Raw genomic sequence first — 24,332 nt, 5'->3', positions numbered from 1 at the left:
CACATCTCACCAAAGGCTTCTCATCACTTCCAACACAAATATCAGGAAGAGAGGGAGGCACTCATCCTTTGAATCTCAAAATCCAAACTAGTTTCATTCTTACCATATGGTATATATCTTCAAAAGGACTAAGATTGGTAAATTCAAGGCTAATGCACAGATAATGATCTTTCTCAAGATTAGCAAAGAACAAATGTTCCTGTCCTGTACTTATTAATATACATGTGCTCAATCTTACCCTTATAAATAAACATATTCTTTTAAAAATAGCCAACAACTTTTTACCAAAAGATGTTTAAACACATGGTGAAGGAATCTTAGGGAAAATCCAGAGGCTGAATCCAATGTATTCCAAGAAAGGGACAGGAAATCAAAACACTAAAAAAAACTCACCATTTGTGTGCCTGAAGTGTTATTGTTTTTGTGCATGGTTTGTTTATTGGTGATATAGGCATATTTCCTAAATGTTACTGCTAAAATTTTCTACCTCATCTAATTACATTTGTTTTGAAAGAAAAATTTTGCTTTTCCAGATTCTAGAAAATCCCAACTGTTTTATATATCTCAGTATGTATAATTGTCTAAGACATAATTTTCAAAAATATATAATTGAAGCATGAATGATTCTCACAGCCCCATAATTGACCCAATTCTTCTTTATTGGAAGACAATGAAAGAGTACTAAAACAATAAAAGAATACTAAAAAGCATGACATCACTTGTGGATTGTTTAATAGCTAGGCTTGATTTTATTATTTCTCCAGTTAAATATTGCTTCCTTTTTTCATAAAACAGTGTCAACCTCTCCAATACCAAACTTACAAAATATTTGACTTCCATATTTATCAAAGAGAAGCTTATACTACATTGTTCCCTTTTAATATGTCATTTTGGTTGTCTTTGTCACCTTGAGCCCTTAACAAGTGATGCTATGACTAGCCCAGGATAATCTAAATCATTGTTCCTGACAAGGCTCCTTTACTTGTAAGAAGCAAACCCTACTCAAATTCACAAAATAAAAGATAGGTTTATTAAAGAATACAAACTATCCCAGAATACTAAAACAGAAAATGAAGTATACTTGGGCTCCTTATGACCTGGGACTGCAAAATTAGAAACCAATTACTCAGTCTTTCAAGAACTGCCTGGACTGTTTCCCTTAATTTTACTCGATGAATATGCTCAATCTGTAATATTTCTTTTATCATCTTTTTCTGCTTACCCATTTTTACCGCAGCCCCACCTGGATACCTGCTCAACTCTGTATTACCACCCATAAGTTCTAGAGCTGAATTCTGAATTACTTTGGTTCCTCAGTACCTCGATACCAAAATTCTAAGGAAGATATATGTTGTTCCTCTTCTTAAGGTTTATCCAGAGTCTGCTCCTGCAGAGTATCATAAACATGGTCAACCTATGGGCTTATTTAGCTGAGACTGTAGTAAGATAGAGTCATGTGATCAACTGGAGCTGTGGGTAAGCGGACAATGATTAACATGTCAATTGCAATTGACTAAATATGTACCTTGACATAGTAACATATAAGAACCTCTGTTTCCTTGTATATAAAAACCAATAATGTTTACTTAATATTTGCCTTGCCTACTCTTAAGTTCTATCTATAAAATATATCTATATCTATAAAAGCAAATGAATTAATAAAAAAGCACATGGTCAGGACACCTGGATGGCACAGTTGGTTAAGCATTGGACTCTTGGTTTTGGCTCAGGTCGTGATCTCAGGGTCATGAGATCAGCCCCATGTGGGGCTCTATGTTCAGTATGAAGTCTGCTTGGGATTCTCTCTCCCTCTGTCCCTGCCGCTCATGTTCTCTCTCTCTCTCTAAAAATAAATAAATAAATCATAAAAAGAAAAGAAAGAAAGCACATGGGCAGCCATTAAGTGCTGGAATGAAGCCAATAACACTTTTCTACTATCAAACAAATTGATGAGGAGACAAACTGTAGATTAAAATGATAGCCTCTCAAGATGTTGGGGACTTCATATAGGTAATTTTTAATTGTAACAAATGAAATCAAGAGTCTAATATAGCTCAAGTATTTTTATTTTTTCCCTGGTTATTCAAGTTATCTTTTTTTCTAATGAAACTGAAGAGATGAATCTCACCTGGATGTATAAGGTTTGAGGGATGTACACTGATTTTAACTTTTGTTTAAAGGTTCCCATTATTGCAAGTGGGTTTATCTGGCTTGGAACTTAGGCATTTTCTTTGCTTCCTTATTTTTATTTCATTTTTTCTTAACTGCTGCTGGTTCTGGTGGTTTATTTATTTTGTACTTTCTATTTTCGAGAAATCTAGTAGTGGTGAGTTGTGACTAAAACATAGATTAGAGAAAAAGGAAAATAGCACAGAGCCTAAGCCCTGAGAGCAGACAGGATTCATCCAACAGTTTGCAAAAGTGAAAGAGTACTGTTGAAAATAAGTTATAGAGGCAGATGTTTGAAGTCTGCATTTATTTCTTTTTATTATTCATTTTGGATGAATGTTACATTCTTTGTAGATTCAAAATGTCCTCCAAATCCCGAGCTTGTTATGAAACTATGTTATGGCCTTTGTTAGTAGTAGAGAAAACTTTATGTACTAATTGTAATAATTCACTGACTTTTTAAGATTTCATATTTATAAATTATCAATATTTTTCAAATTTAGTTATAATTGTCTATGGGAGATATTCCCTTATCCAATCAAACCACAAAATGTAGAACTAACTGAGATTAAAAAAAAAAATAATTTTCCTATAGGGTCAAATCAGCAAAACTGGAAATTCAACCTTTTTTAGTTTTTGTGTGTGTGTGTGTGGAAATGTTAAATGCACTGTCCAACAAGTGAATGCTTAATATCAATAAAACCCTTATGATAAATGACAAAAAAATTACATGATTTTAAGAGGAAAGTTGATTTTTAAAATATTTATTGAGCGACTATTGGAATAAGGCATTGCATTTGTAAAAAAAAGACTTAAAATTTTTAAAGGAATATTTGCTTCCAGGGGACAGAAATTCTTTGGCATACAGACCTGAAAAAAATAAGTTTGAGCAGCAATATAAGCATGGTAAGTTCCAAAAAGTAAGAGAGAATGAGTGTTATACTAGTTCAGGTAAGAGAACAATAACTGACTGGAAAGAGAGTGGCTGTGGAGCTCATTTCTTGAAGGAAGTTAAAAATTAATATGGACCTAAAGGACAGGAAGTATTTGAAAAAAGTAATGTATTTCTGCCAGGAGGAATAGCTCAAGCAAAGACTCAGAGAGAGCGTTCCACAGGTTGAAGTGAGAGAATTGGTTCAAAAGCATTGAGAAACCCTTTCTCCCAAAAATCACATTGAAATGACAGGGGGAAAAAAAAGAAGTTACAAAATTAAAACCACAAATGAAAGGGTGTCAGTAGTGGACCAAAAATTTTGAGGGATTTCTGCAAAAGAAAGTGGATGGGATAAAACTGACAGAGAAACCAAAAGAAAGAAACCTTATCTGTATTAAAAAAAAAAAACTACTGAGTTGAGAATTCTCTTCCTAGTGGAGGCCCAGAAAAACTCCAAGCTCAAGTTGAATGAGCACAAGAATAAGGAGTGAGACAGGAATTATTAGCCTATTACTCAAATTAATTTATAGTTAATTATACTCTATATTTATATATTAGCTAGTTAATTAAAGATAACTTAAAGATATATTTATAAGGTAGCTGCAGCAGAACTATCACTTCCCATCCCCATCAGCAGTAGTTGTTTGCCTCTAGGATTATGTTTTTAATCTCCTCTAAAAATAAAATGCAGGATCTTTTCTGATAGGACTCATAGGTTGGGTATCAATGCCAAATAGGCAAATACTGAGAAAAATGGGAAAATGGAAATTCCACAATGGATGAGAAGGAAATTTGTATTGTATTGTATTGTATTGTATTTTTTAAAGGTTTTATTTATTTGTCAGAGAGAGAGAGAGAGAGAGAGCAAGCACAAGCAGAGGGAGCAGCAGGCAGAGGGAGAAGTAGGCTCCCCGCTGAGCAAGGAGCCTGACACGGGACTTGATCCCAGGACCCTGGGATCATGACCTGAGCAGAAGACAGACACTTAACCAACTGAACCACGCAGGCATCCCAAAAAGGAAATTATTTTAAAAAGGAAAGATAACTTTACTTGCCCTTTACCCTCAGATTAAACTCCTTTTTTTCTTTTTCTTACCAAATGTGAGGCTGTCAAGACATCTGTCTATTATATGCCTACCCATCCCAAAAGGAAGTCTACAAGGCAGTATTCTCACCTCACTGAGAGTTCCCACAAGAGCCTTCCAACAGGTAAGAGGCCCATTGGGGAAATACACTCACAGACTGTAGAGAAAATCCATGATGGGTGATTACCAGTCAACCTAGCACTCAGGTGAAAAATATGAAAAGATAATGGAGGCTCACAAAAGAAAAACCAAGAACATGAGCAGGATGAATAAATTAGGTTCTTGGACCCAACTGCAATGTGTGTGTGGGGGGGGGGGAGATTCCCCACACCACAAGCAATTCTCAGATACCAGCATGGTGTCCAAGAGTTCAACTCAATTCTAATATGGTTTACTCAGAGATAGAATCAGATTCCACAAAGGCTAGTCCCACAAGATTACCCTCCACTGCAGATGTCAGTTGCAAGCCTAGGTTATTACCTGTGCTTCTGACCTACTGGCTACAAATTGGGGGTTCCAATGACTGCTTCCAATTTAGGATATAAATCACAAGTCCAGGTTGTTACCTGTACTTCTGACCAACTAACTATAAATCAGAGGTTCCCATAATTCCCTCCTTGGGTTCAATTAATTTGCCAGAATGGTTCACAGAGCTCAGGAAAACCTGTTTACTCACTAGATTACCAATTATTACAAAGGATATGAAAGGATACAAATCAACAGCCAGATGAAGAGATACATATGGCAAGTTCTCCAACAAAGGAGCTTCTGTCCTTTCAGAGCTTGGGGCCCCACACGATGGCACTCGGGAGCCTTCTAGTTCCCTAGTGTGGAAGCTCCCTGAATCCTTTCCTTTTGGGTTTTTATGGAGGCTGCATTACATAGGCATGCTTGATTAATTGATTGGTCATTGGTGGCTGATTCAACCTCTAGTCCCTCTCCTCTCCCAGGCGGTCAGGGGATAAGACTAAACCTTCTAATCAAGTGGTTACCTCCATTGGCAACCAGTCCCCATCCTTAGGTGCTTTCCAAAAATCACCTCATTAACATAAAAAGACACCTTTATCACTCTTAACACTTAGGAAATTCCAATGATTTGGGGAGCTGTGAGCCAAGAATTGTGAAGAAGACCAAATATAGATGAGAAATGACCAAATATATATTCTTATAAATTACAATATTGCCATGAATAACTAGTAAATCTGACAGATATTATAAGAATAAATAAATATCTAATGTATAAATCTGGAGGCAATACCCACAAATATTTTTAACTGTCACAGTTTGGTTGGGGTGGGGGAGCTGCCGGCATCCAATGAGTACAGGCCAAAGATACTGGCAAAAATACTATGACACACAGGACAGTCTTCCACAACAACAACAAAAATTGTCCAGCCCCAAATTTCAATAGTGCAGAAGTTGAAAAACTCTATGTCGATTTCTCCTCTTCCCCTGGAGTCTTTAAGAGCATTCTGGAAATACTTTTCTCATTCTGCCCAGTACATGCATTTGAAGCTCCTCCTTCCTTTCACACCTTCAGGAGATTTTCACTATTTTTATGAAGCTGTTCTCTCAGAATTTTGAAATCCTGAAAGTAATACATCTTGTTCTTGCTATCTTTGAGCTTAGAATTTCTCTAGGATGAATTGGGGGGAAAAATCAGTTACCTTTACTTTTCTTTTTCAGTTCTTTTCCTGTGTCTACTGAAGAATGGTTTTACTTGTAGTTTACCTGTGGTTTGCTCAGGTTTCTCCTCGAAATTAAATGTTAATCCTTTGTAACTTGCAGAAATTTTTTAAAAAGATGTATGTATTTATTTGAGAGAGATTAAGAGAGAGAGCAGGGGGAGGGATACAGAGAGAGGCAAAAAAGCCTACTCCCCACTGACTGCGGAGCCCAACATGGGGCTCGATCTCAGTCTCAGGACCCTGAGATCATGACCTGAGCCGAAATCAAGAAGTGGATGCTTAACCAACTGAGCCACTCAAGCACCCCATAACTTGCAGGAATTTGTGACTGTTTTGAATCTGAGTTTTTTCATGCCCTAGGGAAGCTATGGATTTATTTCCTTGTTTATATCTTTTTTTTTTTTTGTCATTTCAGTGGCCTTCAGGGAAATGAGAGAGGTTAGCATATATTCTTAGACTACCATTTTTAACTGCAAGTTGCTGATTATTTTTGAAAACTTACATTCATAAAATTTAAGCTACAAAGAATTACCAGTAAGTAGAATTCGTGAACATTTTCAGTTTTTTTGTTATAAGGTCACTGGAACTATTTCCTATGTGTTTTTGGAAGTTTTATTTTGACGCTTTTATTTTTACTAGAGGGAAATTTTCTTCCTAGGGTCATTTCTTAAAGTACAGAATTATTTTAAAACTAGATATTAATAATACACTGTTTGAGTGTAGGTATTGTTTTGCTCTTTTAACTGAAGGCTTGAGAGGCAAGGTGAATTTGAGTGAAGTAATACAGTGGATTGTAAGCAAGTCTTCTAACTCTATAGTTAATTTGCTTACTGGTTTACCACAGTGCTTTCTTAATTAAAGAAAATGGGGTGTTTACTTCAACATTGTACCAGTTGCTCCATTTCATAATGGGGAGGGAGTTCTATGATGATCCAAGGAAAGGACCTTGTATTAGACCTTGTCTCCTGATCTGCCTTTGTAGATGCCAGTTGCAGAGCCCTATTAACATAAATATACCGCTAACAGATTGTAAAGAAAATAAAAAATAAAAATCAATCAATAAATGGCAATACTCTTGATTTAGAAAGAACATTCTAAGGAACTTGAGGATTAAGTATAGTCAAGTCTAACTCTAGAGGTCTGAAACCAAAGAAACTATTTTTTAAGAAATTTTCCAAGTGTTGCTTAGGTCATGTTATCTTGCATGTATTTCTCAGTGTTCAAAACCTCACCTTTGTGCCTTCTGATTCATTATTTTCTTGTTTCTATGCTCATTTAAAGCTTGGGAAGTTAGAAAAATGACTTTTACTCTCAGTTCTCCTACTTTTGTAGAAAGACAAAGCTTTACTCATTGATCTACTGATTCCTAGTAGAATAAAACTACAGGTTCACTGTTAGCCTCTTTTCCCATTGAAATCTAGGCAAGTACTGTGATTTATCTTGGAGGATGTGGCCTAGCAAGTTTTTTCTTCCTCTTTCTTCCTTACCGGAAGTGGTCCTCACATCTAGCCCAAAGGGAAATACTGTTTTTTTGTTGTTGGCCATACTCAGTGTTGCTGGGAAGGGAGCTTTTCCGTAATCTAACAAACTCCTCACTTAGGAGTATAGCAGAAACAACGGAAATATTATTTGTATAAACCTTCCACTAGAGGACAAAGATTTCTGTGCTTCTTTTCCTTAGAACTGGTATTAGGAATAATTTTTTAAAAAGAGCTAAAATGTATTTAATGCTTCATATGCAATACTGTTTTAAATAAGTATTTTGAATTATTCCATAGTCTTCACAAAACCCCAATGAAGACGGTACTATTTTTCACATAAAAGGGAGAACAAGACAGAAGTAGTCTGCCTAGCAAATAGTGAAGCCTTGATACAAATCCAGTCTGTCCACCTGTAGAGCTTTCTCCTAAATTATTTGACTTATTTCAATTAACTATTTCTCAGGAATTTCGGAGTTTTTCAACACCATATCTGCTCTCATTTTTCCCATAGCTGACTTTTTTTTTTTATGGCAAGCAAATATGGTGTGACTTTTTCACGTATGTGGATCAGAATTGTGGACAGAAGTATCAACATGACTTCAACAAAATCTTTATTGTATTTGCTACTAAAAATAATCTTTCACATTCCAGATCCAGTGAGTTTTGGTAGTGTAGCTGAAGTGCTAGCATTTTCCAATTAGTTTTTGACAAAAGATTCTGACTTAGATATGTGATTATTTTTGTCATCAATCCTTTTATTTTCATTTGTCTTGTTTCTGTTAAACTCCATTTCATATTTTCTAAGGGCTGTCTCAAATCTCTAGCATTGTCTCATGACTCTCATCTTTCAGAAATACCTCAACTACCTATCTCACAGATGACAGGCCTTCAAATATGAACTCCTTCAAGTTTCCCCTTTTATACCTCTAACCTTCCAGTAATGACACCCATTCTCTTGATCTTGCAACCTATCTTGCAGGAAAGAATGCTCTTTATCCCTGGCAGACTAACCTGTCTTCTAAATCTAGTTCTTATCTTCTTTGAGATGTTTGACTAGCAACTTACCCTCATCATCTCTATTTTCAATATCCCTCTCTCCAGAGTCTCCTTTCCCTCCTCTACAAACATGCTTTCAGTCTTCAAATTCAGAAAAAAGGAAAAAGGAAAATCCTTCTTTCTACACACCATATAAACTATTGCCTATTTCTCTCCTTATCTTTACCATTAATTTTCTTGGAAGTGTTACATAATTTATACTCATGACTTCCTTAGGTTCATTCATTTCTCAATCCAGTGAGTTTGGTTTCTGTCACCATCCCTCTAAAAGTCATCTTCTTTAACCCACCAATGATCTTGTAACAACCATATCTACAATCAGTTTTCAGTTTCTATCTTACTTAACTTGTAAAACGTTGATAATGTTTATAATACCTGCTTCTTGAAGGCCTCATTCTTTGTTTTATTGGGGAAACTTTTATTCTTTTTTTAAATTCTTTTATTTTTATAGGAGTCCCCATTTCTTTTGAAAAATATATTGCCTAGAATTTTTAAAAGATTGTTATATGTAAATATATATTTTAAATATAGATGTAAATATAAATGCAGATATCAATATAGATGTATCTTAAACTATAGAGATCAATGCATATCTTAGAGAATTTCTATAATGTGAAATTTATTGAAATTTAGCTTATAGGAACAAACTAAGATCATATTATAAAAGGTAAGATTCAGCCAGAACTTTGTTGTGTCATAAATATGTTTTTATTAAGTTAACTAGACTAAGGCCATCCCTTTACTCCAGGTGTGCCTACTCTGTACACATTAAACAGTAACTTACCATTTCCCTTTACCCCAGCCCCTGACAAGCATCTTTCTACTTTCTTTCTCTATGATTTGGACTACTCTAAGTAACTCACATAGGTGGAACCATACAGTATCTGTCTTTCTGTGACTGGCTTATTTCATTCAGGATAATGTTTCTGAGGTTCATCTACATTAGAGCATATGCCAGAATTTCCTTCCTTTTAAAGGCTGAATAATATTCCATTGTATATGTGTGTGTGTATATATCTGTGTGTGTGTTTAATATGATATGATATGATATGATATGATATGATATGATATGATATAATACAATATATCTCACATTTTGCTTACTCATTCATCCATCAAAGGACTCTTGCATTGATTCCACAGTTTAGCTATTACAAATAATGCTCTATGAATATAGTTGTACAAATATCTCTTCAAGACTCTGCTTTCAGTTCTTTCAGATACATACCCGGAAGTGGAATTGCTGAATCATGCAATCATTCTATTTTATTTTTTGAGAAACCACCATACTATTTTCCACAGTGGCTGCACCATTTTACATTCTCATCAACAGTGCACAAGAGTTCCAAATTCTCCGTATCTTGGCCAACAATTCTTATTTTTCTACTTCACTTTTTTTTTTTTTAAATGATAGCTATCCTAATGGGTATGAGCTGGTATCTCATTGTAGTTTTGACTTGCACTTCCCTAATGATTAGTGATATTGAACATCTTTTTACATGTTCATTGGCCATTTATACATCTTTTTTGGAGATATGTCTACTCAAGTCCTTTGCCCATTTTTGAATCAGGTTGTATGTTTTTGATATTGTTGAGTTTTAGAAAGTCACTCTATATTCTAGATATTAATCTTTTACAGATATATGATTTGCAAGTATTTTCTCCCATTCTAGGGGTTGCATTTGTATTCTATTGTTAGTGTTTTTTTGATGCACAGATATTTTTAATTTTCATAAAATACTATTTGTCTATGTTTTCTTCTGTTGACTGTGCCTTTGGTGTTATACACAACAATCATTGCCAAATTCAATGTTATGAATCTTTTGCCCTATGTTTTCTTATAAGAGTTATAGTTTTAGTTTTATAGTTTTATAGTTATAGTTTTAGGTCTTACACTTAGGTCTTTAATACATTTTGTATCAATTTTTTATATGGTGTTAAGTAAAGGCTCTACTTCTCTAATTTTTACTTTTTTCTTTTTTCCTTTAGCTTTAGATTTAGTTTGTTCTTCTTTTTCTAGTTCTTTAAGTTGTAAAGATAGATTGTTGATTTGAAATCTTTCCTTTTTTTTAATATGAGTATTTATAACTATAGTTTCCCCTTTAGCACTGCTTTCACTGTGTCCCGTAATTTTTGGCATACTGTGCTTTCATTGTCATTTTACTCTAAGTTTTTTCTTATTTCCCTAATGATTTTTTTCTTGGATTTATTGGTTGTTGAAGAATGTGTTGTTTAATTTCCATAAATACGTTAGTTTTTTCAGTTTTCTTTCTTTTATTAATTTCTAACTTCATCCCATTGTGGTTGGAAAAGATACTTTGTATGATATCCATCTTTTCAAATGTATTGAGACTTAATTTGTGACCTAATATATAATTTATTCTGAAAAATGTCCCATATGTGATTGAGAAGAATGTGTATTCTGTTGCTGTTGAGTACTGTTGTTGAACACATGGAGGTGCGGGAAAGTGTTGCATCCGGCTAGGGCATGGAAGCTCTGAGCCCTTTCCCTAATACCCTGCAAATATGCATTTCTTCCATCTGGATGTTAATCTGTATTCCTTATCATATCCTTTTATAATAAACCAGTAAACATAAGTGTTTCCCTGAGTTCTGTGAGCTATTCTAACAAATTATAGAACCCAATTGTGGGAACCCCAATTTACAGCCAATCAGTCAGAAGTACTGGGACTTGTGATAGTGACTGGCATCTGTAGGGTGAAGCAGGGCAGTCTTGTGAAATTGAGTGCTTAACCTGTGGGATCTGATGCTATCTCCAGGTAGGTAATATCAGAATTGAGTTAAATCATAGGACATCCAGCTGGTGTTGCAGAGAATTGCTTGATGTGTGGAAAACCCACATATCTAGTGTCAGAAGCATTGTGAGTGAGAGTGGAAGTAGTGTGAGAGTAAAGGAGACACAGAAGGAGTGTGTTTTTCCCTTATAATTACAATAATACTAGCTTTTGTAATTGCTTAGGCATTTGTCTTTAGTATGATCTTTATTTCTTCATAAGGCATTGAGTTGCCATCTAATGTATTTTCATTTTAACCTGTAGGGACACCCTTTAGCACTTTTGTAGGGCAAATCTAGGGTAATGAACTCCCTTGGCTTTGGTTTATCTTGTAATGTCTTCATTTTCCCCTTACTTTTGAAGGACAGTTTTATCTGATATAGAATTCCTGATTGACAGGTTTTTTTTTTCCTTTTAGCACTTTAAATATATCAATGCACTGCCTCCTGGCTTCCAAAGTTTTTAATGGGAAATCCATAAATTATCTTACTGATGATCCCTTGTTTGTGATGCATCATTTCCCTCTCACTGCTTTCAAGATTTTTTTGTCTTTTGACAGTTTGATTATAACATGTCTTAGTGTAAATATCTTTGAGTTCATCCTACTTTGATTTTGTTATGCTTCCTGGACGTTTATATTCATATCTTTCATCAAGTATGGGAAAGTTTTGGTTATTTCATCAAATATTCTCTTTACCACTTTCTCTATTTTTCCTTCTAGACTCCTATGATGGATATATGTTGATTCACTTGCTAGTGTCTCACAGGTCCCTTAGCCTCTGTTCACTCTTCTTCAATCTTTTTTCTCTCTGTTCCTTAGATTCTATAACTTGTTTTATCTTCAAGTTCACTGATTCTTTCTTCTGCCTCCTCAAACCTACCCTTGAATTTCTCTAGTATTTTTCATTTCAGTTGTTATACTTTCCAGCTCCAGAATTCCTTTTTGGTTTCTTTTTAGGTTTTATATCTATTATTTATAGTTCCATTTTGTTCATACACCATTTTCTTGATTTCTCTGCATATTCCTTTAGTTTTCTGAACATCTTTAAGAAAGTTGTTATAAAGTCTTTTTCCAGTAGATCTGCCATCAGGTCTTTCTCAGAGAACATTTCTGTTGTTTTGTTCTCTTTCTTTGAATGGGACATACTTTCCTACTTATTTCGTATGCCTTGTGATTTTAATTTGAAAACTAGACCTTTGAGTCTAATAATGTGATAATCATGAAAATTATATTCTGCCCCATTCCCCATGGTTTTCTGGGGTGTTTAATTTTGTTTTCATTGTTATAGGCTGTCTCTATGCTAAGGATCAGTATGATGTGTGAACTTAAGGTCTTACCAGGTCTTTTCTGAATCTGCACATTTCCCTGGGCATGTGTGGTGACTTTCTAATTTCCCCCATATATATGATTGATTTTGAATACCCTAGTCTTGAATGTCTGGCTCTGAAAATAGAAAAAAAAAAAAGAGGTAATTAAGTGTGTTGGGGGGGGGGGATGTGCCAGCCCTTTAAATCTCCTGGAAGTCACTTTATCTGAAAGGGAGGAGCTTACAAAGATAAGCAGAGGTGTAGCAACAACAGCAACCCACCTCTGTGTCTAAATCTCCATGATCAGAAGCAGCAATCAGCAATCAGAGCACAGGTCCCTGAAAGTTGGAGGAACAGGGCCCTTATTGCCACTCTGGTTCCTACAAACTGTGTGCAAGCTGATTCAGGAACATGTGCACAGTTACCTGCCACTGGGCTGAAGGGTGAGGATGGGAAGCTGATTAGTGCTGAAATTGACTGAAATTAAGCATAAATTAATGCCCAAGCCTTCCCCTGAAAGTAGCAAGCCCTCAATAGACTACAGAGATCCAAAATAGTTATATCATCTCAAATACAATAGGAGTGTGCTTCCCTTGTGGACTCTATGAAATGCCTATTGACAGAAGTGACTTTCCTTGCCTGGAAATATTGCCTGTATAACCAAAGTATTTGCTTTCATGTCCCAACTTAGATATCAAGGAAGAACAAGAAGTAAAAAGCAAGAAGAAGTAAATACCATCTGAGTCATATCTGAAAAAAATAAAAAAAGATAAGTCCACATAGTTTTTTTTTTTTAAAGAACCATAATCTGTTAGGTAAGAATGAAATCTTACCTTATCTTACCTGCAATAAGTAATACAAATTCCCAGATGTAGTTTCTGAGGTGACAGAGTTTGAAGTATGAATATACATGCCCTGTGAAGTTCTAGTGTAAGGTATGAAAATTCACACTCTGACCTGAGGAATTTTGTCCCCTTTTTTTTAATGATTATGAACAATACTGGGACTGCAACAGGGGATTCTCCTTTCCCTCTGGAAAATCCCTACTTCTTCCCTCTTAGAACTGAAAGGAACTAACTCTGTGTTATGAGGCTACTGGGGAATTTCAGCTAACTACTGTGGAGAAAGAGATGGAAATAAGCATTCCTCAACAATCCCATTGATCAACCACAGGTTTCTCATAAGCATCTCTCAGATTCCTATAGGTCCCACTGAGGGAGAAGTGGGCAAAATGGAATCACCACATTTAGTCACCTTTACTACTGACTGCCACTGACTGTAATAACTATTCATTCTTCCTGAAGCCTACACCTATCTGGCACATACTAGGGGGTAAGAAGCAACAGGAGGCCTTAACGGTCACCAAGGCTTTCTAGCAGGATGCTTCAGCTCAGTACCAGTAGGGAACAGGATATCGATGAAATCAGATTCCTGAAAACTTGGGTCTATGCCACTACCAAAATTATTTAAGACCAAATTTCCACTAATTACATGGCATCCTCTCTATGTCACTTCTGGTTAACCCACACATTCTCATGTCACTAAGCACCTTAGTCACTATAGATCAAGCTCATTAGTACTAGTGTCCCCATCTTCCCTCTGCTCCTTTCCTTCCAAATGCTTCTGCTTCTGCTGTCAGGGGTCTTTGGAATCCTCCATTCTCAAAACACCCAACCAAATCCAAATTCTCTACATCCTTAAATCCTTAGCCTCTCACAGGGCATGCCCTGTATGCTCTTTTTTAGCAGAAACCTAACTTTGATGGAAAGTCAATTCTTCTCATGTTGACTTCTGTAGTATAGGCTGCACATTCTCCCATAAGTAGACATGAACATCTCAGTCCTGGAGGCAGGGATGGCATCCTCCTGGCTTCCTACTGCCACTTCCTGCTTATTGCACATTTACTTTCATTCAAAAAGCCTCTTCTTTTAAGCTTATGGTTTCTGGCTTGACATCCATTTACCTGAACCTGCTGCTCTCATCTTCTAATCTTTAGACAATTCCCCAAAATTTAATAAGAGCATTGTCATCTGACCCACAGTCTTCATCCTTAATTATCCAACATCTTACTCTACATCTGAGCTACTTAACTGACCTTTTCTATTCCAAAGATCTTTGCCTCCATTCAACTTCCACGTTGTAATTCCAAAGTCATACCATGAGTCTAGTCAATCTCAAGAATCTTAAATTCAGAATCTTAAACTTTGCCTGCAAACCATTATCCTACACTTTTGTCTCATTGAAACAAAAAGATAAGAGAACATGGAGGGAAAGAAAATGGGAAAGGGAAAGAAAGGAAGAAGGGGTGGGGGGAGAAAGAAAATTCCATTCACCATCTCTAGCTGCTGCTCCACTTCCTTCTCCTTTTACTCACAGCCACGTTTCTCAAAAGAATTATTAGCTTTCACTATCTTCAGTCCCTCATTTCACATTCTTTCTTCAGCCTGCTGCTTCTCTCCCAACTATTGAAACTATTCTCACTAAAGTTTACATTGTTTTCCTAATCACTTGAGACTATCTCATTTTTGAAATCCTCTATTTGTTTGGGTTTCTTGACTCTCTTCTAGTTTTTCTCTTATATCTCTGAGTATTCCTTGTTTAGATCTCTATGTATCTCTTAAATATTAGTTGTTCCCAGAGCTCCATCCATGCTTGCTCTCCTTTGTACACTCCTCCTTTCTAAAACAGCCTATTGCCATTATTTCTCTCAATATACAATGACGGCTCAGTTGATACACATCAACCCCACAGCACTCTTCCAAGTTTCAAACAAGATTTTTCCTTTGCCCCACAAATATCTCCACTTCAATGTGCTGCAGATACATCAATATCAACCTACTATTTCTCCATTTATTTATGTAGTATGTTATACCACACAAGCAAGAAACAGGTGAGGCTGCAAGACTAAACATCACAGGATTTAAAGCTGTCTTTTCCATTTCTATGGCTACTTATTCAGACATTTCTCATTTCTCATATGAATTATTATAATCACCATCTAGACTGTATAGCAAATACCCTTTAAATCTTTATATTTTACACCCATACCTCTTTTCCTCCTGATTATTCAAAATACATGATACACAATAAAACTTTTTTTAAATCTAAAAAACAAATCTGAAAACAAATACTGATACCACCTAATATAAAATCTAAGAAGACAGTATCTCCTTTTAAACTGAGAATGAATTTCAGTACTGCTCTTATTGGCTAATAAAAAAATCACATTTATGTGTTCACTTCAGCAGCACATATACAAAAATTGGAACGATAGAGAGATTAGTAAGGCCCTTTGGCAAGAATGACATGCAAAGTCATGAAACATTCCATTTTTTATTTAAAACACACACACACACACACACACACACAAACACACCTATTTATGCTTGTCACAGGAGTCTCCTTATGTTATTCTAGTCTAAAAAGAAACCATCTCAGAAAATTTCATTAGAATATCATTTTAGAAATGACTAGAATATTAGTATAGTTTTTTTAAAAAAACCAAACTCAAATATGTCATAATATTGCTCCATCTAACCAAACTGGAATCCTAACAATAAAAAAAAAAAAAAAAAAAGCATTTCCAGAATAATGGTGAAAGCTATGATAAGTGAATAGATGGTTTATGCAGGACATCTCCCATTTTCTCCTTCACATCCATTATCCATTCTTCTCTCTGTTCCTTGAGAGGCTGTTTGGCCAAAAGGAAGGAAAGAGAAAAGAAGTTGAACTACTTCTCCAATCCCTCTAATGTGATGGTTAATTTTATGTGTCAACTTTTCTGGGCCACAGTGCTCAGATATGTGATTAAACATTATTCTGGATATTTCTGTGATATGATTTTTAATTTTTGTACAGCTATTATTTAGTTATTTGAAAGAGAGAGTACACGCACACGAGTGGAGGGGAGAGGGGCAGAGGGAGAGGGAGAAGCAGACTCTCCACTGAGCAGGGAGCCTGATGGGGGGTGGGGCGGGAGGCTTGATCCCAGCACCCTGGAATCATGACCTGAGCCAAAGGCAGATGCTTAACCAACTGAGCCACCCAGGCACCCTGAGATAATTTTTAGATGAGATTAACATTTAAATTGGTGGACTTCAAGTAAAACAGATTGTTCTCCATAATGTCAATCAACTGAAGGCCTGAGTAGAACAAAACACTGCCCTCCCCCCAAATAAAAGGTAGTTTTGCCAGCGGACAGCCTTCAGACTTGAAATGCAACAGAGGCTTTATCTGGGTCTCCAGCCTGCAGACCCATCCTGCAGAATTTGGACTTAACTGGTCTCCATAATCACATGAACTGATCCCTTAAAATAAACCTCTTTCTGTATATATTTACATACAGCAAGAAAAAGAAATATGTCTGTGTATGTATACACCCTTCTCTAGCACTGTGCCTGAAAGTAGCTGAAGCTCTGGTAAAATGATCCCTTTTCCACTTGTCCAGCTCTCACTAGGTCTCACTATTGTCTCCTTTGTTCCTTGGCCATAAGTGTGGTAAAATTTCCCCTGTTACTGGTATCTGATATCTTACCATCCTTTATTTCTTAGCACTGCCCACACTTCTGAAGTAGTTCTTTCATTAAGGCAGTGGTTGTCAACTCAGGCTGCATCTTAAAATCAGCTTTGGGAAGCTCTGAAAAATCCCAATGGCCAGGCCACAAACCAGACCGACTAAAACAGAACCTCTAAGGACAGGATACAGGCATCAGTATTTTTTAAAGCTCCCCAAGTGTTTCCAGTGTACAGCCAAGGTTAAGAACTATTGCATCAATGTCTCTTTATCTGAATCATTTGAGTTGAATTTGGTTTCCAGTCACAACCCCAACCAATATGCTGTCATCATCTAATATCCCCTTCAATGAATTCCTCTCAAAGCTTAAAGGAAAAAAAAATACATTTCCTGAAATCCTAAGAGCATTTATTACCTGTATTTTTCATAATTATTTCCTATGCTGCCAAGGGTTATTTCACTTTTAAGAGTATTTTATTTCTCTCCAAATGTGCAGGTTCTTTCATTTGTGTCTACTCAAAAACTTGTCTCCCAGCTACCATTCTCAGCCTTTTCTTAAACCCCTTCCCCCAACTTCTGGCAGAAAAATCTTTCCAAAATATGTCTGATCATGTTGCCTTATGATGCAAATTTAAAATTTCTATCAATAAAAGTCCATGGACTATATAAGTTGAAACGTCTTGGTTAGACCTCAAAACCTGTTTACACCCATCACAATCTGGCATTCTTTTTTTTTTTAAGTTTTTATTTAAATTCTAGTTAGTTAACATATAGTGTAATATTGGCTTCAGGAGTAAAATTTAGTGATTCATCACTTACATTTAACACCCAGTGCTCCTCACAAGGGCCCTCCTTAATACCCATCACCCATTTATAAGCTGGTATTCTTAATTCTCAACAACCTCGCCCCATTCTCTGCCCCACCATCCTACATTTTACCAAACTATCGCTTGCATCTTTGACTCCCCTTGTCCCTTTACGTCTCCTCTTCATATTAACTGAGATCATTTCTCCTGTCTGAAACATCCTTCTATTCTTCATCAGCCTGACCTTTCAGTCCCTCAACACTCAACTTGGATGTTACCTTCTCAATGAAGACATCTCCAGTCCCTCTATAATGCTCAATAATGAGTAGCTATCATTAACTCTCTTGAAATGAGTAGCTATTATTATTATTAGCTCTCTTGAGGGCTTGAAGAGATTTCCCAAAAGAAAGGAACTGTATACTGGGACTAAAAAAAAGAATGAAGGGGCAAGACCCAGGGAGATGGGGAAGAAAGGTTCAGATGGCTTACACAAAACCCAAAGATGAGACAGCATCCATAGTACACATGTGATGAACTGCAAATATGTCTGTGTGGATAAACAAAGGAGACTGATGAATGATAAATCTTGTAAGGTGGTTTTGTTTTAATCTTAACAGCAATGAAGTATGTAACTTTATAAACATCCTTCACAGAGTCACAGAGATTAAATTAGAGGAGAGAAATATTAGAGACAGAGAGACCACGAAGACACTGTAACAGAAACCCAGAAGCTCCTCACTTGAGCTAGTCAGTGGCAGTGAAAAAGAAAGCACATGCTTTCTATACTAACTTTATTTATAATTATCTTTTTTTTTAAATTATGATATGTTAGTCACCATACAGTACATCATTAGTTTTTGATGTAGTGTTCCATGATTCATTGTTTGCGTGTAACACCCAGTGCTCTATGCACTACGTGCCCTCCTTAACACCCTCCTTAACATCTGTTAAAATTCAGACCCATCATGGGTCTAGCCCATTCCCCCACCCTCCTCCTCTCTAAAACCCTGTTTGTTTCCCAGAGTCCATAGTCTCTCGTGGTTTATTTCCCCCTCTGTTTACCCCCCCTTCATTTTTCCCTTCCTTCTGCTACCTGTCTCCCTCCTATTCCTTATGTTCCATAAATGAGTGAAACCATATGATAATTGTCTTTCTCTGCTTGACTTATTTCACTTAGCATAATCTCCTCCAGTCCCATCCATGTTGCTGCAAATGTTGGGTGATCATTCTTTCTGATGGCTGAGTAATATTCCATTGTACATATGGACCACATCTTCTTTATCCATAAAGAACTTCTCAAACTCAATACCCGGAAACAAATAATCAAATTAAAAAATGGGCAGAAGATATGAATAGACACTTTTCCAATGAAGACATACAAATGGCTAACAGACACATGAAAAAATGTTCAACATCATTAGCCATCAGGGAAATTCAAATCAAAACCACATTGAGATACCACCTTACACCAGTTAGAATGGCAAAAATTGACAAGGCAAGAAACAACAAATGTTGGAGAGGATGTGGAGAAAGGGGAACCCTCTTACACTGTTGGTTGGGAATGCAAGTTGGTACAGCCGCTTTGGAAAATGGTGGGAGCTCCCTTAAAAAGTTAAAAATAGAGCTACCCTATGACCCAGCAATTGCACTACTGGGTATTTACCCCAAAGATACAGACGTAGGGAAGAGAAGGGCCATATGCACCCCAAGGTTCATAGCAGCATTGTCCACAATAGCCAAACTGTGGAAGGAGCCGAGATGCCCATCAACAGATGAATGGTTATGTATAATTTTCTATATTATCTTTATGTATAAAAATTGTGTCTGTTACAAAGATCTGTTAAAATTCAGAGTAGAATCCAATACTTCTCACATTCTTTTGATTGATTTAAATATTATATGAAAATGCACATTCCTTTAAAAATTATTCAAATATCTTCAATGACATATACATAAACAAGTAAAATACAATTGGCTATGGCATTAAAAGTCAATCATTCCTTTCTTTCTTCCAAAAATTACCCTTTGCAACAGCTTTTTCTCATTCCACTATTTTTTTCCTTTCCATTTGATCGCCTTGTTGTTCATTTGAATATCTCTGTCTTTACAGGTATATATGTAAGTCTTAAAAAAATCTTTCATCAGTGTATAAAAGACTTTTCATGAATACAGCAAAAAATAAACATTATTAAAATGTTGGTAACTAGGAACAATGGAGGGATGTCCATTACTAGCTCTGCTTGTTGTCATGTAGGAGAGTATAATTTCACCAATACTGTAACTTGGAGTTAGAACTCCGTTAGAGAATTTTGCTTTCTATATGGAAAATATATTTACTAAAAAAATTAAGAACTTCATATTTCTATTTCAAAATAATTTGAGTGAGGATATTACATCATAGAGTGTCATACATACAGTAACATAAACCATAATACCTTATGTATTGATTGGTAAAATGTCACATGATCATGTATAAAGCAACTGTCACTAGAGATTCTCACACAGAGACCCAAATGACTCTCATCTAAACCATTTGATGCTCCAAATTCTCCATATAATAGTTATTATTATCCTATTAGGGTCTACTTTTTTACTTTTCTGCTATCTACAAAAACTCACTCACGAGCATTCTGTGAGTCTACTAACTTCAGTAGTTCATGAGAAAAGTAATGTTCTTCATAGGGCAGCTTTATTCTATCTTCTGTTGCCTCTACTTGCCTCTACTTTGTTCCTATTCTCATCCCTCCTATCTCTTAATTCTGCCCTCTACTCTATTGTATAGAATCTTATCTTTACATCACACATGATTTATGAACCCCTCTTGATATTAAGGCCAATACCACACCTGCAAAAACCCACCTCATCTAAGAACTTATCAAGAGCTTTCCAAAGCAGTTAAAGCAGTTAAAAGGTGCTCTATCTTATTATGTGTGTAATACATATGAATGCAGAAGACAATCTTACCTAACGGGGTCTGATATTTTACCCAGATCATAATCTGTTTAGTATTTGCCATTATCCGTCATTTTCTATTACTACCTATCACTCATCTTAGATTTTAACACATTACCATCTTCCATCAAGAAATGGATGACATTAAGAAGAAAAACATTTTCTCTCTTTCCAAGGAAGAAAAGGGGTATAAAATAGGGAACTTGGGGTGAAAAAAAACCAACTATATGCCAGGTGACATCTGAGGCATTTTACAAATATTACCACATTCAACAAACTTTTTAATTGATTCTTCATGATAAATAAGTAAAGAAGTTATTATAATTCCTCTTTTTCCAGATGAGAATCCTGAAGCTGAAAGAGACCAAATAACTTTCTGAAGGTCTCAATAGCTATTAAGTAGGATAGTTGAAGTCCACATTTATTCTGCTAAAATGCTTTGTTAAAGATTAGAATAAATGTGTAAGTTTTCTTTAACATCCTTTTTGTTATAGCTATGACATCACTGTTCAACTTAAATCTTATCCTATTGACCAAAATTGACCAAAAATAAGCAAAGAGGATTGCCTTAGTAAGAATTTAGGTTCATTACAACTCCATGGAAGAGAATTTCAGAAACACAGGCTTAGGATATCACCTGTTTCTACTAGAGATAGTTACAGGAGAAAGAGTTAAATTTTTACCTACTAAATCAGTCATAACTTCATTGCTTTATCTGAATAACATTGTCACCTGATTTCAAAGTCAAGATGAAATTCGAAACTAAACTTGGATCCTGTACTCTAACAAATGTCTGATACCTTAACATATTTACCCAGACTTTTACCACTCATAGTCATGCCCCAGACAGAGGAAATGACTCATCTGTTTTAAAAACTGGAAGTGTTAAAGTTACCATAAAGTATTCCAAGACAAATTTTTTAAATATATGTTATAGGAAGTAAGCATTTGTATTTAATAAGTCTAATCATTTGCAGGCCTTTAATTCTTGGGTACCTATGTAAAAATCAGTAAAAGGAAGCCTATAATGGAAAAATAGATTGTCAGGAGAAAGGAGCACCTACTATTGGGTTTAATTATACCTGTAAGTTTCATAGGAAATTTTAAAACTGTACTTATTTAAAAATGTGCGTGTATTACTGTATCTCCAAATATAACAAAATTTTCCAAAAATGTTGAACAATCATGAGAAACCATGAAGTATTTTATATGATTACAAATAATGTCCAATGAATTGAAAATATGATGGTGCTAATTTTTCAGTTAAATACTTAAGTCTATCCTAACACTCAATTGGAAAGGGTCTATTGATTTAAAGGCAGACTACCCTCACCACGGGCATTCAGTAAGGACAAGCCATCAAGGATGTGTACTATGTACCTAGTACATAGTATATATTTTTGATATGATAAAACACAGCATCTCAGAAGATAAAGAGAATAGCTTCAGATGCATGCCTCAAAGAGAAACTCAAAAGGAAAAGAAATCCATTTCAAAAGGAAGAAAAAAAAGTTTGAGGTCTTGCTCCAAAAGAGAGATTTTGCTCTAAACTACTCCAAAAAAGGAAAATAGTACATGTGTGATATCCAAAGATGAAGAAAACTTTGGCATTCTAGACCTTGGATACCTTAATGCACGACACAGATGTATCACAGAGTCCCAATTCTAAGCCCCCATGCAAGAGGGAGGGATCATCCTGTGAGGGAGATGGTACATATATAAGACAACCTTACTGGAAGAGTGCTGATGCCAGAATCTAAGACAAGCTTGGATGGATATAGTATTCCAGAGGTGCTTAGAGGTGAAAACAGTAAAATAAAGACCAAAGAAAATCTTGATGTTAAGGCCAAGACCAAAGTACAGCAGGAACCAAAAGATATAACCTCGAGTTAATGCCTGGCAGAAGAAAAAGTAATCTGAGCACATTGTAGGTGAAACAAAGCAGTGAGAAGGCAGGCTTCACAAATACAGCTGTTTTTATGGCTCATTTTTATTGGCTGTATAGTAGAGAATGTGAAGGTGTGTTGGGTATGACCTTAAAGTAATGGGATATTGGAAGACAACAGGTCTAAATAAACTTTGTTGGACATTCAGTAATAATAGACAAGGCACTTACTCTCAGTTTTTATTTTCCTTTGCTTTGCTCTGGCTATTTTCCTGCAACTCCTATGTCCATTAACACCACCACCACTCCCCTCGTTGAGTAACCCAAAAGCAAGGGAGTCATCTTGATTCTTCCTACTGCTGCTATGTTTAATATTTGTCTTTACATAGACTTAGCATTCTTGGGGCATCTGAGTGGCTCAGTTGGTTAAGAATCTGACTCTTGGTTTCAGCTCAGGTCATATTCTCAGGGTCATGAGATCCAGCTCTGTGGCAGGCTCCATGCTCAGCACAGTCTGCTTGAGATTCCCTCTCTCTCCCTCCCCTTCCACCCCCCCCCACTAATGCTCTATCTCTCAAATCAATTAAATCTTTAAAATAAATAAATAAATAGACAGCATTCTTTTAACTTAAATGTGTTTAAAAGGAAATCACATCATTCATTAAAAACTGCTAGTTACTAAAAGCCACTAAAACCACCAGATACTAAAAAAGAAGTATATTTTTGAAAATTAAATGAAAATCCTAAAATGTCATTGAATTTTAGCATAAATCTACTCCTTCTTTGTTAAAAGGACTTCTGTGTTAAAATTTAACACACAGATTAGTATCACCCTAAGACTTTCTCCTTAAAGTTAATTAGAGGGATTAAAAGATAATTGAAAAGAAAGTTATTTTTCATTGTGTGGTGATTTAATTATGATTTAATGCTGCATCCTTGTACAAACAAAGGGTCACCCCACACTTTGGGAAGCACTGGACTGTGGAATAAAATCCAAACTCAATAGCCTGGTATGACGTCATTCCAGAATACCTTTCAACCTCACTTTCTGCCACCACACAAGCCACATACCCTCACTATATTTGGCTCCATGAATTTCCCCATTGTGTCTTCTGGGAATATTCTTATGCCTCCTTCAAGAGTTTCAGATGTCAAGTCTTGAGAGACGTCCCAGGCACATTTCTCCTTAGCATTGACAAGGATTCTTCCTTGACCAAACTCTAGTCAGGTTCCTCTGAGTCCTCTTCTTAACTATGCTTCACCCTATAAAGACTTAAGTAAGTACAATACAGTTTCTAACAGCTCAAGGCTGCATCCCAGGATGACTCCAGCCCCCTTAGAGTACCTGTCTAAGAAAACTCATAGCAGCCAAAATAACTCACTGTTTGTTCCAGCCAACACGTGAAGATAGAGCGCCTGTCTCCCAGTCTCTTTGGGAGAGTAGGAGCCTAACTTTGATAAGCGCCAGTTAGCAAACTCAGATGGATCTCACATGGACCAAATGCTACCTTCCCACTCTTTGTAATTCCTTTTTACTTCCCTGAAAATTTCTAGTGAGCCCTTGCTAGCTCCTTTCCCTACTGCCTCATTCCCCCTTTAAAACACCCCATCACCCAAGTAGAAATTGGAGTTAAGTTCAACACACACTGGACTCTTTTCC

The 24,332-nt window shown here is 36.0% G+C and overlaps 1 protein-coding gene and 1 non-coding gene across 4 annotated transcripts in view; one reads left to right on the top strand and one right to left on the bottom strand.

Annotated features, from left to right (window-relative positions):
• Window positions 1–24,332, bottom strand: part of MACC1 (MET transcriptional regulator MACC1) — a 311,257-nt gene that overhangs the window by 207,518 nt on the left and 79,407 nt on the right. The window lies entirely within an intron of this gene.
• Window positions 15,749–15,852, top strand: LOC123789736 (U6 spliceosomal RNA). Its single transcript, XR_006778896.1, has one exon. It is a non-coding gene; the product is annotated as a U6 spliceosomal RNA (small nuclear RNA).

This window comes from Ursus americanus, chromosome 3, assembly GCF_024610735.1.
Source record: "Ursus americanus isolate L20-20 chromosome 3, mUrsAme1.1.p, whole genome shotgun sequence".
Classification (NCBI taxonomy): domain Eukaryota; kingdom Metazoa; phylum Chordata; class Mammalia; order Carnivora; family Ursidae; genus Ursus; species Ursus americanus.
Note: the sequence above shows the minus strand (reverse complement) of the source record. Positions and strands in the feature narration are given on the sequence as shown.